Source organism: Schistocerca nitens, chromosome 10 (genome assembly GCF_023898315.1).
Source record: "Schistocerca nitens isolate TAMUIC-IGC-003100 chromosome 10, iqSchNite1.1, whole genome shotgun sequence".
Lineage (NCBI taxonomy): Eukaryota > Metazoa > Arthropoda > Insecta > Orthoptera > Acrididae > Schistocerca > Schistocerca nitens.
In genome coordinates, this window is record NC_064623.1 from 214427471 (window position 1) to 214444461 (window position 16991).

General features: G+C 38.4%; 1 protein-coding gene and 1 pseudogene across 6 annotated transcripts in view; one reads left to right on the forward strand and one right to left on the reverse strand.

The window, feature by feature from the left end:
- The window catches only part of LOC126210404 (speckle-type POZ protein-like), a 711709-nt gene that overhangs the window by 588851 nt on the left and 105867 nt on the right, over positions 1-16991 (forward strand). The gene's annotated exons all lie outside the window — the stretch shown is intronic.
- LOC126210409 (tubulin alpha-1 chain-like) lies at positions 1206-7178 on the reverse strand (annotated as a pseudogene).

Consider the following 16991-nt stretch of genomic DNA (forward strand, 5'->3'; position numbering starts at 1 on the left):
TTGGAAGCAGGCTTCCTGCAAAGCAGAACGTAATGAGAAGTGATGTGTCGCTTCATTTTTACACAAGGAAGAGCATCTATATACTTCATATGTGGGATATACAGTGTGTATTCTCTTACTTTCAGTGGAATAAGTGTGATCGTATGCTACTTCTTAATTATTTCTTCCAGAAAATGTTGCAGCTTATGTCACTTCATTCAATAGCTCGTGGTCTGTTTACTTATATTTCACGATCATTTACGACTCGCTGTTCTAACACCTGTGACGCAAAAATATACTAACTATTTTGTAAATAAAGTACAAAACGAATGAAAAAACAAACATTTTAATGTTGCATCTGCCGTCAGAGGAAGGCGAGCTTTCTGGCCGCTAGTGTCATTTGAACTGTCAAATGGTAACAACTTTCACAGCAGCGAGTGTCGCGACTGTATATATTAGACTGTGACAGAGGCATCTAGTAAATTTTAAGTATTTACACACAAAAACTTAATCCTTTTGTCAGAATACTACTCCATCCCAACTCACATTCTGAAAAAACTACAAACACCCAACTGATCATTAGTTCAAAATTTCACTCCAGTAAAATAGTGAGGTTCTGCTACAAATTTCTCATTTGTACACCCACCTATCAGTTCAATCTGAAGTAACAAGCCATTATTGTGTGTCCCTGACCAATGTGCAACAATTAAGCATTTGCTTTTTTTTACAATAGTTAAAATTTTCTATCTCTCAGAAGCCATCAGAGGCAAAACACTTACCTGCCAGACAGTGGAAATCTTACAAACCTAAGAAAGCATTCTTTTCTGTCAGTGCCCTAAGTGTTCCAACTTTAGTACACCATACAGACTAAATGTGAGCTGAAGTCTATTCCAACACTAAGTGGAGTATGAAAGAAATTTGTCCTTATATAGAAATTTACTAGTATACTGTTAAGATGTCCCATTTACAGCATCACTGAAGGTTAAAAGTTTAGTATACTCCCGAGAACGAGTTTTCATTAAGCTGAATAGTCATTCATTGCAATGGTTCCTTGTAATCAAACTCTACAAAAAATAATCTGTCACCAACTCCCAGAATTGGTTAAGTTATCACACCAGAAGGCTATCAAGCATACCAGCAATACACAGTTTTAACAATTTGTCAATTTGTAGATTTAACTGCTAATTCACTCGGGATTTCTGAAATAACCATTACACAACTTATGCTAAAACAAATTTTATTACACAAAAAGTGGAATGAGCAAGTATCTTTCAACTGTAAAAAAATCTGAACATCAAATCACAACTTAAATGACATCACAAACAAATCAGAAAATGGCATTTTCCATCTGTCAAACTTAGTACTCTTCAGCTCCTTCACCTTCTCCTTCAATAGAATCCATACCAACTTCTTCGTAATCCTTTTCAAGGGCAGCCAGATCTTCACGGGCTTTTGAGAACTCTCCTTCCTCCATACCCTCACCGACATACCAATGGACAAACGCTCTCTTGGCATACATCAAATCAAACTTGTGGTCAGGCCCCTGCAATTGCAGTTGTATTTGACAGCATGCAAACAGCACGCTGAACCTTTGCAAGATCACCACCAGGTACCACAGTAGGAGGTTGGTAATTTAGTCCCACCTGTAACAAGTAACAGAAAGGTTTAGTAAATACACACAATATTTTCGTTCTGCCCCATAAAACGTCAATTAGCAGCTAAATCACAGATAGTAATATAACCACACATACCTTGAAGCCAGTTGGACACCAATCCACAAACTGGATGGTTCGCTTTGTCTTAATTGTTGCAATGGCAGCATTTACATCCTTCGGCACAACATCTCCTCTGTACAGCATACAACATGCCATGTACTTTCCGTGTCTTGGATCACATTTCACCATCTGGTTGGCAGGGTCAAAACAAGCATTGGTTATTTCTGCCACAGAAAGTTGCTCATGGTAAGCCTTTTCTGCAGAGATTACAGGAGCATAAGTAACAAGTGGGAAATGGATACGAGGGTAGGGAACCAAGTTGGTCTGGAATTCTGTGAAGTCCACATTAAGAGCTCCATCAAAGCGAAGAGATGCCGTGATTGAGGATACAATCTGGCCAATCAGCCTGTTCAGATTGGTGTAAGTCGGCCGTTCAATTTCCAAATTTAGGCGGCAAATGTCATAGATAGCTTCATTATCACACATGAAAGCACAGTCTGAATGTTCCAAAGTGGTGTGGGTGGTAAGGATGGAGTTGTATGGCTCCACAACTGCTGTTGAGACCTGAGAATTTAACACGATACTTTAGTTATAGAAAGCACACACAACTTCCAATATTTTAGGCAACATACAGGGTTTCACAAAACTAACGTACCTGAGGAGCTGGGTAAATAGCAAATTCCAGTTTGCTTTTTTTGCCATAATCCACAGACAGACGTTCCATCAAGAGTGAAGTAAAGCCTGAACCAGTACCACCCCCAAAGGAATGGAAGATCAGGAATCCCTGAAGCCCAGTACATTGGTCAGCAAGCTTGCGAATACGATCCAGCACAAGATCCACTATTTCCTTTCCAATTGTATAGTGATCACAGGCATAATTGTCTGCAGCATCTTCCTTGCCAGTAATCAGCTGCTCAGGGTGGAACAGTTGCCTGTAGGTACCAGTACGCACCTCATCTGCAATGGAAAAAATGAATTGCAGATGAGAAATTTGGAACACCACTGAAGCAATTTAAATGCATAAAACATAGATTAGAAACCATCGCACCATTTTTTACCAGCAGATACAACATACGCTGTCACCAACAACTAAATCTGCAAACCATTTCCAGTGACAACTGAAAGTGTACATTTTCATAATAGGCAACTACAAATACAAAAACGAATGAAGCGGCTGCTTAGTTTGCATGCCAGCCAAGCAGACTACAGGACAGGACACACATTAGGTTAATTCAGGAAAAACCATTAAGATCAATTCATTTACACTGTGCTGTAGAATACCAACTACCCCATGTCTTATGCTGTGACTGGGGGAACAGCTGCCACCTTGCTTATTTTCGTGGTTGCAGAGCTAACATGCCATTGCATGGAATTAAAGAGGGACCAATAGGGTGAAGTGGGGTAAGTGTAACCATGGGGTTAGTGTAACCACGGCTTATGGTGCCTTAAAGCTGTATTTTTACCTCTGACCTATCACACATGTTAATTTACTACTTTCTTTGTTATATTTAACCATAAGTTGTCAAATCTGACAAATTGGTAATTAATTTTTGGAGTTGAATTGACGTCTACATTTTCACTCTGCGAGAGAGTGACATGCTCAGAATTTGGTGGTCTGTCATTCTCGCAGTTTTAAAGATAACTGCACAATTTTTTGGTTACAAACTAACTTTTGCATGATAATTTCAAATATGAGATTCGTTTTACTCTACTGATAAAGCTCTTGATATGCCATGCATGGTTACACTTACCCTAACTTTTTCCCATGCGGGGCAAGTGTAACCAATCGGCTGGGGCAAGTGTAACCGGGGGGGAAGGGGGGGGGGGGTTACACTTGCCCCAAACAAACTTACCGGAACATTTATTTAAGCCATAACCCTGTTTTTGCCATCACACTAGATCAACTAAACTGACCTTCCTGTGTGTGAAATCTACCTGGGACCATAAGTTAACTCATCACCAGAGACATCATCAAGGAGTAAAAATGAGCAAACGTGACTGTTCCAATCTCCTCAATGCTGTATGGAATGAAACACCATCTGAATTTGTGAAAAGTGGTTTTCAAAAAGCAGGAATATTCCCTTACAGTAGAGAAGTAATTGATAAAACTAAAGATGATCCCGAGGCATATAAAAGATATGTAGCTCATACCAAATCTTTGGCAGAAACAAATCCATTGCCAGCTCACGATAATGCAGCCATAGACTGTGTGGAAACTACGTCTCTAACAGAAAGTACTCAGATTTTTGGGAAGCTTCCAGCTGAACAACCTCCAGAATTTTATAGGCCTACATCTACTGAGCCCTGTAGTTCTCTCAGTATCAGAGTTCTTTCTCAATCATTCCCAAGCTAACCAATGTTTCATTATGTTCTGGAACTTATGATTTGTCATTTGAAAGGTTATTATTGGAAACAGTCCAACAGTGTAGTCCCACTGGTAAAAGGATTGCACCAGGAGCTGAAGTTATCACTTTTCAAGATGCCATCTATAAAGAAAAAGATTTTAAAGGAAACAAGAATAGAAAAAAAAAAAAAAAAATTATCGGCATACAAAAGGGGTTGGTAATGAAAAGTAAATCTTCCAAACAAAGTGCTGTTACTTTATCCAAAATGGCATCTCAGAATGTTGTGGAAAAAGAAATCCCCGACTGCGCACGTGGGGAACAAGAAAAAAGACTTGAAGTTTAATCAACAAGTGAAGAAAGTGAAACTGAAGGAGGCCTATCTTTAATAAGTAGTGATGAAGATAACACTGGATGATCTCAGGAAAGAAATGATAAGCTGTGAAGAAAAAGAGGCAAACTTTTTTGAAGCCAAAGATAAAATTACAGTTGGAAAAGTATGTTCTGGTAGCTTTTACAACAAAATGTAAGAAAGTTCATTTTATTGGCCAAGTTACCAAAATTATTGATTTAGGAGATCCAGAAGTGATTTTCCTCAGATCCAAAAATAAGAAAGCATGGCACCACATTCTATTGGCCTGATAGAAGAGATGAGATGCAAGTTTCCTCCTCTAATGTCATTTCAGTGCTGCCTTAGCCTACTTTGGGTCACAAGGGAGACCTGACATTTGGTGTTACATTTGATTCATACAGCATTCAGTGACTAAATAACAGTTAGGGCCTAAGTGTGAATATAATAAGTTGAATTAGGGCAGTTTAGCATTAAACACAAATTGCCAACAACTTTACTTCAATTACCGTGAAAAATAATAGAAAGTGAACTTATAAAGTGATTTTTTTCTTTTCTCTTGAGACTAGATATTTTATTATTTTTGTCAAATTGCCTACTAAAGAAAAAAATATTACTTTTGTAGAATTTAAACTAATAAATACCTGGCCTAAAACAAAAATAAATCTATGATGCATTCAGTTTCAGTGTTTTATGGTTTAGGCTAACACTTTTTTTAGTTTCCCTAACAGTTTCTGTCTATTTCATAATATACAAAGAGGCGAGTGCAAAAAAGTTCATATCTTGAGTAAAATTTAAGGTATTTTAATAATTTAAAAATCCTCAAATTCAGTAAAAATTGGGTAATCAGGTCACTTACCCAAAGTCTCTTTTTACAATACTCTGTGTGGGTACAAGAATGCGGGGTTACACTTGCCCCGAACCTTGGGGCAAGTGTAACCTCACAACACAAAATTTTGAAAACAATTATTTGACCGTATAATTTTTTCTTTCAGAAACAAAATGTATATTGTTTAAAAGTCAGTAAGTCAAACTTTAAGCATGAGAAATTTCAAAATCATATCTTCAATAACAATTTGGCAATTTGGTGTCAAAGTTGAACTATGCCAAAACGTGGCTACACTTACCCCACTTCACCCTACTATAAAATCAGGCATGGGTCTAAATACATAAACTCTGCAAAAACAGATGTTAGGGCATCGTCCAAAAGTTTCACTTCAAATGGAAGTATTTTTTGAGGTCTTGCATACTTAGAATTGCCTATAGGCTTCAGTTAACTAGTGATGCCTTGGAGAACTATCTGGTGGGCGTATGGGTTTGTTTAATAACCCTAGAAGAAAATTACAACATCCAAAAACTATAGCACAGGGAATCCATAATTCACCAAGGAGTAGGAGAAATTTTGTTGAAATTTAAAACAATCCATAAACAAACGACACCATAATTCCCCATACCCAAGCCTCAAATTTTTACCACTGTCCACAGGTCATACTAAATGCACAAAAACAAATTTGGCAGAAAAAATAACACCAAAATACAGCAATAATAAATTATTAAAGGGGCATGCGCGACGTTCTTAACGGAACATACATAATAAAAGTATATACGCAACTTAAATGTGATCTAATTTATTTCAAACCTGAATAAAACGGAATTTGGGGTTTTTCTGGTAAAATAAATGAAAAACCAGTGAATATGATTGGATAAGAAAACAATTTTGTACTTGCAAAAGGGGCAGGCTCCAATTCGTAATTAAATCTGCAAGCAGGGGGACAGTGCGTAGGATAGTAACACCCAGTATCCACCGGTTTCCGAACTCAGCAATACAAGAATATGCAGTTTCTTCTATTAAAACCAGTCTTTGACTGTTTGTTGTGCTAAACCAATGGAAAATGCTACGTCGGCGTATAATCTGTTTCTGTACTTACCAACAACAGTCGGTTCCAAGTCCACAAATACTGCGCGTGGCACATGCTTCCCAGCACCAGTTTCGCTAAAAAATGTATTGAAGCTGTCATCGCCCCCTCCAATAGTTTTGTCTGATGGCATCTGCCCATCGGGCTGAATGCCATGCTCCAAGCATTCACGCTGAAATACAGAAAACACTTATTAATGGCTTTACTTACAGTCTTCATTCACATTAAGTAACTTCCTACTTACAACTAAATTTTCTCCCCAGACAGTTCTACATCAATATTCCTACAGAACAGGAACATCAGCTATTCATCCACGGCTCAATGAAAATCATTCGACAAGTAAAACAAAGAATAACGCTTATCTCTCTCGAAAATAGTGGAATTACACATGAAATAAGTTACAACGTAAAGTGCACACATTGGCTCCATCAATCTCAAATGAAAAAAAGAAAATTGAAAATTTAATTTCGCTCAAGATCATTTATCTTCGCCCTGTAATAGAAACTGAAATGGAAATACATTTCACTTCACTTCACTTCACGAACTGGAGCTGGAAACGTGTCAAACATGGCGGTCGGCCGGCAAAGTGCCCCACCCAAATCTGTAACCTCAAATTGAGAAACCATAATGAAACTTCCATGCCTTATTTTAACACGAATGCCATTCTTGAATGGCTCTGAGTACTATGGGACTCAACTGCTGAGGTCATTAGTCCCCTAGAACTAGTTAAAACTAACTAACCTAAGGACATCACAAACATCCATGCCCGATGCAGGATGAGGATTCGAACCTGCAACCGTAGCGGCGTAGCAGTTCCAGACTGCAGCGCCTTCAACCGCACGGCCACTTCGGCCGGCGCCATTCTTGAACCTGGTTGTAATAAATGCATACAATCACCGGCGTTCTTACATACGAATAGTCTTAATTTCTAGTATATTTGACTACTGTGATTGAAATAACAATTTATGTGTTGCGTCAATTATGATAACATGTTAAATTAAACGTTAGCATATTTTATATGTATGTTGTTGCAAGCGATGCGTCATTTAATTAAGACAATATATCAATTACGTATGAGACAATTTTTATTAATATTTTATTACCCCCCCCCCCCCCCCCACACACACACACACACACACTGGCTTATTGCACCATTCACAGCACGAAATTTTCGGTACACCCCTAGTAAAATCAGTTTTAGCGACTTTTGATGTTGAATCTAGCGACTCGGGTTTTTTAGAGTTAGCAACACTGCGTGCAGTTCAACTAAACGTCAAGTTTTGTTTACAAACAATGTGCCAGATGTTGCTGGCGTTAAGAAATTTACGAATAGAATATTTAAAGAAGTATTCCTGATTTCCATTTCAAAACACGTCGCTGTGAATATGGTGAGTATATGATAACTGTTGACTGAGCTGTATGCAACCTTTATCGTTGGACGTGACATTTTTTAGCAAACTCAAAACAAATTTGTCTCTAAAGTTAAGTTAGTAGGATAATCAATGCGTAATGTGTCACATGAAATTAAATCATAATGAGAGTTAGTTCGCACGAGAACAGCATATTAAATATGTGGTGTTTTCATATGAATTCGATTTAACATTAGTAGTCTTTTAAGGATTGTTATATTATTCCGTGCATTCGGAATTATTTATTAATTAGCTGATTACCCGGTTACGTATTTGTCATATGTCATATAAGATCTGAAATGAAATGACATCTGCATTCGTGCAAAAATAAACTTAGAATATTGGATTTAGAGAAATGTTCGATACGAGTTCTAAAGCGGGCTACAGATCATACTTTTTTTTGACCTTTCTGCTTTCTCGTCCTTCTTCTTCTTCTTCCTTTTTTCCACATTAGGTGGCGTCACCAACAAAAAACAAAACTGGACATGTGCACCGAAAGGTAGCGTGACAGCCGTTTACATTACCTCACCAGCCAAAGTCAACGACGCTTATTGAACATGCCAGTTGACACGGAATGTGGGACATCCATAGGAAGCGTGTCAGTGGCTCCTACATACCCATATCCACCGTGAATGGAATTTTACTTAGTTATTCCTTGTAGAATAGAAACAAATATGCGCAAAATTTGAGCTAGTAAATAAATCCTGGTTTTATGAGGCTTTCAGTGGAGAGCTACAAGATTTATGGGATTTACAAAAGTTTTGGAAAACAAGTAGGCTGTTTAAAGTGGAATCTGGTGCTGAATGTATATAAATATACGTATGAGATACATACACACCTTTTTTGCTCAACACAGTTTTAACAGTTCAGTTTTATTAAGTTTCTACATATTTTGATTCAAAATTGGTAAATATTAACACCACCTATTTTTTTATTTCTACTTATTAAGAGAGAGCAGGTGTTTTTCTACTGAAAATGTGGTTTTTTTTTTTTTTGGAGGTGATACAGATAAGGTTCAAATTATGAGCCTGAAAATACTTCTGTCAAGCATTCCCAAAGTATTCATTAATCTTATGATTTACAGCTCTTACAAAATTTTTATTGTTGTTACACTTAACAGCCCATGTAAGACACTTCTAATCTAACTCATCTTACTCAAAGAAAGCTAAAAACCATAGTTTTTATGTTATCAGAAAAGACTTGTGAAGCCACAGCATGGTACTGACCAACATTTTGTAGCAGCTGTCAACATTTACTAATCTCAGTATGAAGAAACACATTTTTTTTATTTCAGCTCACTTTAGGTCATCATAACAAAAAAGAATATCATTACTGATTATTATAATTTTGCTGAAAAATGTATGTGGCTTAAAGCCATCAGATCCTGCAATCCGACCACAAATTTCACTTTATACCTGATTAATCTTGCTCTTTATGTAGGCTTTTGAATCTTGTTTTGAGACTTTCTGACAATTTTAGAGGAGAATGGCAAAGATTTGGGAAAGTACAGTTGATTCTTTCTGCTGTTTCCATTTCTTTATCACCATGTTAAAACCTTTCAGGAGGATAACAGAGCAACAGGTTTATTGTGACTTCATCCTGACATATTGAACATAATTTTTGTTTTATTTATTAGTGCAGCTGCTCTTGTTTTATCAAAAGCAAATAAGCCAATTTGATGCCCCCCCCCCTTTTTTTTTCTCTTCTTCATTTTTCGTAAGGGCTCAAACTGAGCAAGAAATAAGGCTTAATATTAGAAACAGATCATTGAATCTGTTTCATTGTCATAACCAGGATGTGATGTGGTATCAACAATCTTTGTTGATCAGGTTGGAATCTAGTTAGTGATACACCAGTTTCTTAAGCGATAAGAAAGGCCTGATGGTACTCTGAATTTTCCAAACAACCAGTTGTGTGAGATGATTATGTCAGTGCCCACATCTTGATTCATTTGTGTACACACCATAATTTTAAACACCCTTTGATACAACACCTTATGTTTACCTTCTAAACAAGAAAGTTGTACTTGTATTGTAGGCTCAACAACTAAACTGGCAAGGAAGAACTCAAAAGTTAATAATTTACGATTATAATTAGAAAAAAACCTATTTGTACAAATGTACTTTTTCACGTGCTAGCCATATCCACCCATAGCAGTTTCCAGACACATCTGGTGGCAGCATCAATAATTATCACCCTAACGATTAGACTGCCACTAAAAATTATAACACAGCATACGTCAGCCAGTGTGCATCTGGAATCAACAGTGCGTGAATGTGTTTCATTTTATACAAGTCATTTATTGTTGAATTGTAGTCTGTTCTCCTTTTTGGACATTTCCCATGTGTCATAATTTCATGAATATGATTAGATATCATAAATATTAAAAAAGCAGCAAAACCACAACATTACAGGACCTGAAAATTACAAATAGGTATAGAAACTTACATATGACAGTTTACAAATACACTGGTGTCCGAAATTAAAGCAACAAACCACTGTTTCTCAATCTTGTGTCTAATTCATGTGATAAACATACAGATTGTCAACCTGCAGCTGTCACGAGGTGCTGTAGGCCCATACTTCTTATTGATGGATAATAATGCTCGACCTTATGGAGCACGGGTTGTTGATGTTTTCTTGGAAATGGAAAATATTGTATGCATGGTGTGGCCTGTTCACTCTTCGGTTTGAATCCTATAGAGCATGTCTGGGAAGCACTAGGGAGATGATTTGCATCACATCAGAATTCACCAACCACTCTTCAAGAGAGAATGTGCATTATAGAGAATGTGCATTATTGCCTCAACGTGAGGCAGCATGCCCCCCATCATTGTCAGGCCTGTATTGGTGCCAGATGTGGTCACACCCCATACCGAGCACATTAACCAGTTTTGGGGATGTGTGTGCAAATCCGTTGAGCTGGAAAAAACAAAAAAAAATATTTGTCTACCATTATGCATGTTGCAGTTGTTTACATTCTGCATCCTTTACATTGTTTCTACTCTACTGTCACTTGTTTATACTGTTTTGTGGCAAAATGAATGCAGCTGTGGAAAATTTCTGTCTGCTGCTCTAATTTTTGACACCAGTGTATTTGACTCTATAACTTTGAAGATCATTTTATAAATTTTATCCACAGAGTCTTCAAAGCAAACGAAACTTTTTTTAGTAAAGAAACACTCTTTCTAATCAACAAAAAAGTAAGAAAACAAGTGGTAATATTTAGTAGCATAGCATGAAAGTGCAAAGAAATTTGATAAATTAATTGCATGTTTACACTTTAACAACCTCTATAATACTCACAATAACTGCTGCAGTTTGGTAAAATTGATAACAACTAACTTATCTGCAAACATGCTAAATGGCTCTCAACGTGCTTTGCACAAAGAGTACTGAAGCCCCAAAATGGTTGAAAAATTGTCATGTTCAACTGTTCCTCAAATCTGACCTCACGTAGCATGAAAAAGCTGAATGTTATAGCCCTGAAATTAAAAAAAAATGGTTGTGTAAAGAAAGAAATTCATCTGACCCAAATATACAGGGTGTACATAAAGTCTGGGAACACTTTGAATTATTTATTGCACAAGAACCAAAAATTGTACAGGTATCAGACATATGTCATTTTGAAGAGAAACCCTGAACGTTTTTTTCATGTATACCGCCACAGCATAGTTTAGTAAATCGCCGATAGTCAGCGCTAGTCACCAACATGGCGAGTTTAGGTGCGGAGCGAACTTTCTGTGTGTTGAGTTCGACAAAAACAGTATGGTTCAGCTGTTCAATGGATGTTTAGAACCAAATGTGGTAAGAAGCCACCAACAAGGAAGGCCATTCACCATTGGCACAACAAATTCATTAAGACGGGTTGCTTGTGCCCGGAAAAGAGAAGTGGACGTCCCAGTGTGAGTGAAGAGAATGTGGAGCGCACATGGGAGACATGCTTGAACGGGTATGGTAAGAATTCAATTACCATATTGACGTCTGCCAGTCACTCATGGTTTGCATATCGAATGTTAAAAAAAACAAACAACTTTCAGAGTTTCTTCTCAAAATGCAATATGTTGACATCCGTTCAGTGTTTGGTTCTTGTGTAATCAATAATTGAAAGTGTTCCCAGACTTTATGTACCCCTTTATATTTTCAATTACTACTAGTTTCAATTTTAAGCCATCTTGAATTTGGCCAAAACCACTATAGAGCTGTCATTTTTCTTAGCCTACCACTGAAACCATCCTAAAACATTTAATTTTTGCATCTGAGCTCAAATTGTGCCTAGTTTAGGTTTTCTCTACAGGGAACATCAACATGAAATTTGATTGAAACTGGAGATGGTCAGTCAAAGACTACTTGATGTGGTATTATCCTGTTATTAAAAGTGTAAATTTATTATTAACCCCTCTGTAGACAATAAACACCCCCCCCCCTTCCCTATGAACCATGGACCTTGCTTGTGTATCTCAGCGATACAGATAGCTGTACTGTAGGTACAACCACAACAGAGGGGTATTTATTGAGAGGCCAGACAAACATGTGGTTCCTGAAGAGGGGCAGCAGCCTGTTCAGTGCTTGCACGGGCAACAGTCTGGATGATTGACTGCTCTGGCCTTGCGACATCAACCAAAACAGCCTCACTGTGCTGATACTGCAAATGGCTGAAAGCAAGGTCAAACTGCAGCTGTAATTTTTCCTGAGGACTTGCAGCTCTACCGCATGGTTAAATGATGATAGCATCCTCTTGGGTAAAATATTCCAGAGGGGGCTACTCAGGAGGATGTTGTCATTAGTAGAAACAAAACTGGCATTCTACAGATTGGAGTATGGAATTTAGGTTCCTTAATCAGTCAGGTAGGTTAGAAACTTAAAGGGGAGTGGATAGGTTGAAGTCAGATATAATGGGAATTAGTGAAGTTTGGCAGCAGGAGGAACAAGGCATCTGCTCAGATGAGTACAAGGTGATAAGTACAAAGTCAAATAGGCATAATGAAGGAGTGAGTGTAATAATAAATAAGTAAACAGGAATGTGGGTAAGCTAGTATGAAGAACATAGTGAACGCATTATCATAGCCAAGATAGAGGCGAAGCCCACACCTGCCACAGTAGTACAAGTTTATATGCAAACTAGCTCTGCAGATGATGAAAAAATTGAAGAAATGTATTATGACATTAAAGGAATTATTCAGATAGTTAAAGGAGATGAAAATTTAACTGGGATGAGGGACTGAAATTCCATAACAGAAAAATAGTAGATGAATATGGGGTGGGGGAAAGGAATGAAAGAGAAACCAGCCTGGTTGCACATAACATAATGTAATCATTGCTAACACTTGGTTTAAGAATAATGGAAGAAGCCTGCATATGTGGTTGAAACCTAGAGACACCAGCAGGTTTCTGATTGAATATATAATGGTTACACAGAGATCTAGGAACCAGAATTTAAACTGTAAGACATGTCCAAGGGGGAAGGGTGGACTTGGACCACAATTTATTGGTAATGAACTGAAGAAATTGCAAAACAGTTGGAAATTCAGGAGATGGAACTTTAATAAGTTGAGAGAACCAGAGGTTGTTGAGAGTTTCAGAGGGAGCGTTAGGCAACATTTGAGAATAGGGGAAAGGAATACAGTTGTAAACAAATGGGTAGCTTTAAGAGAAGAAATAGCGAAGGCAGCAGAGAATTAAATGGTAAAAAGATGAGGCCAACTAGAAATTAAATTTAATTGATGAAAGGAGAAAATTTAAAAATGCAGCAAATGAAGCTGGAGAAAGGGAATACAGATGTTTAAAAACTGAGAGTTACAGGAAGCGCAGAATGGCTAGAGGACAAGTGTAAGGATTTAGAAACATATTACAATAGGGGAAAAATAGATACCACCTACAGGAAAATTAAAGAAGGATTTGGGGTAAAGAGAAGCAGCTGTATGATTATGAAGAACTCAAATGGAAAACCAGTCCTAAGCGAAGAAGGGATGGGTAGAAGGAATATATGGAGGGTCTATACAAGTGGGATGAACTTAAAGGCAATATTATAGAAAGGGAAGTGGACGTAGATGAAGATTAGATGAGAGATAGGATACTGCGAGAAGAATTTGACAGAGCTCTGAAAGATCTAAGTTGAAACAAGGCCCAGGAGTAGACAACATTCCATCAGAACTACTTATAGTCATGGGAGAGCCAGGCATGACAGAACTCTTCCATCTGATGCGCAAGATGTATGAGACAGGCGAAATACCCTCCAAATTCAAGAAGAATGTAGTAACTCCAATTCCAAAGAAAGCTGTTGCTGAGTGGTGTGAAAATTATGTAAAGGTTTTTAACTACTGCTACCAGCTACAAAATTTGTTAACTTATGTATTATTTATTTATTGTGTGACATGTTTTGAGGGTGAGACGCCCTGCTGAACCTGCAGGACAGGACAGTTAGTTTAAATTGTGGAAAGGGGTCAAAATAAGTGGCTGTCAGGTTACACTTGAACATACAACTTTATTTACTTGATAAAACATTACAAGAACCTTAAGAATTTTTTTTAACACACAGCTTTAATTTTTGGGACTTAATTACTGGCTGAAAGCCACTTTAATTTAAAAACGGCCCAAGGCCAATAACCTAAAATGCAAGCATAATCAGAAATTTAAAAGGCAAGCCTTATCTTACAAAAGTTCTTTATTTAGGCTGACGGCCCAAAGAATCTGAGATTTTCAGAGCAAACAATTTGAATCCAAAATTGGCTGAAAGCCCGACACTTAAAATTCAACAACATTAAAATTTTTAAAATGCCAAAGGCCTTACGTGAAACAGTTCTTTAAATTAGGCTGAAAGCCTAAAGAATCTTATGCCTCAAGGGCAAAACAATCTTAATGTAAAAATCAGCTAGAAGCCATACAAGTGCAAACAACAAGAACAAATAAAAAAAGGCAGTACACCCAAAGGCACTCAGATGTTCGAGGCTCAGCCTGGAATTTAAACACTAACGCTCGCTTAGGTGAAACAGGCGTCGGCCCAACCATTCTCAATCCAGCGGCAACCCAACCGACAGAGATCAGTTCTGCTCCATACTTGCACCAAAACTCAAATGATGCTAACAGCAGAGACAGTGGAACAACAACAAGAATGGATCACAGACAACCCATAAGTGGTGGATGACCCAAATACACGTTTTCAGAAAGAGATTTTCACTCTGCAGCGGAGTGTGCGCTGATATGAAACTTCCTGGCAGATTAAAACTGTGTGCCGGTGGGGCACACAGTATTAATCTGCCAGGAAGTTTCAAATACACGTTGTTTAATCAGAGGACCGACCAAACGGTCAAACAAGGTTGTTGCCACTGAAACATGTGTATGGGCAATTGTTGGGCGAGTGATGGCTGTCCTGTCCTTCCTTGCTACTCCACGCCAACTGACCAATTCAGAACCAGTATGCCGACAACATTTAAATTAAGTTGTCAGTAAAACTCACATAAACTACCCACAGTTTCACGAACACTCGCATGAAGAACTAGATGATGCTAACGGCAGTGACTGTGCAATAACAAGGACTATTCACGAGTCGGTACACACAGGCAACCTATAAGTGATCACCGGCCAAATACACGTCATCTGACAAGACGACCGACTGACAATCCACCAAAGTCATTCCCACTCGTATCAAATGTGTCGGCAATCGTCGGCGAGTGATGGCTATCCGTGCCTCTCTGGCACTGCATGCCCCACTGGTGCTACGACGTGACTGCCCCAATCGACCAACTGCTACACATCAGCATGGAGACAGCACTAAAACAACTGGGCAGTTGACATCACAGGCTACATACAATTTCACAAACACTTGGGCGAAGAACGTGACGAATGCTAAAAGCAGTTACTGTGCAATCACAAGGACGAACCATGACTTGAGATACACACCGCCAACCCATAAGCGATCGGCAAGCAAATACACGTCGTCCGGTAAAATGACCAGTCGATGATCAACCGAGACAGTTCACACTCGAGCCGTGTGTGCCGGCAACGGTCAGGCGAGTCATGGCTATCCGAACCTCGCTGCCGCTCCAACCCGACCGAACTTCTGATGCATCCCAACCGTCCGGCTACCAGGTCCGAACACCACTGCTGGTGTGTTCCAACTGACTGGTCGACACACGACGACTGGGAAGTAATAACAATCCAGCAAAGATAATACCGGAGGGCCTATATCGATAAACACTGGTGCTGCCACTCACGGGCAGGCAAGACAACAACTCAGTGACACCAGTAATTGAAATTAGCATAACGAGGTGACAGTATGGTAAAAACAGGATATTAAATAAGAGATGGCATGAACATGAGCCACGCATGGCTCAGAGGGTATACCCCATCCTCAGGCTATATGGCATTACACAAATTAATTCACAATAGGAACATACCGATGTTAAACAGTCTTTTCATAAATGCTGTGGTCATACTGTGGAAGAAGAGAAAACCTAGTAAGAGGCAATGTCACACTGCAAGCTGGACTGATGTGTGCATGAAAATGTTTTGTAACAGTCACTCACTTTGTTCTTATGGAGTAGCAGTGTAGTTCTGATGAGCTGAGGTGTATCCATTTCTGTGGCTCTCTTGGCTTTCTTAATCACTGTTCACAAATTTTCACAACAGGATAACCACAGAATTTATGAAAAGACTGTTTAACGTCTGCATGTTTCTATTGTGAAATTGTTTTTGTAGTGCCATATTGCCTGAGGATGAGGTGTACCCTCGAAACATGTCACACAGTAAATAATACATTAGTTAACAAATTTTGTGACTGATAGCGGCAGTTAAAAACTGAGACAGTCACGGTTGAAAAATAGTCAAAATGCTGTGAAAATTACTGAACTATCAGTTTAATAAGTTATGGTTGCAAAATACTAGCACTAATTCTTTACAGAGGAATGGAGCAACTGGTAGAAGTCAACCTTGGGGAAGATCAGTTTGGATTCAGGAGAAATGTAAGAACATGCTAGGCAATACTGACCCCACCACTTATCTTAGAAGCCAGGTTAAGGAAAGACAAATGTACATATAGCATTTGTAGACTTAGGGAAAACTTTTGGCAAAGCTAACTGGAGTACTCTCTTTGACATTCTGAAGGTGGCAGGGGTAAAATACAGGGAGTGAAAGGCTGTTTACAACTTCTACAGAAACCAGATGGTGGTTATGAGAGAAGAGGGGCATGAAATGGAGGCAGTGGTTGAGAAGGGATTGAGGCAGGGTTGTAGCCTATCGCCCATGTTATTCAATCTGTACAAGCAGTAAAGGATACCTAACAA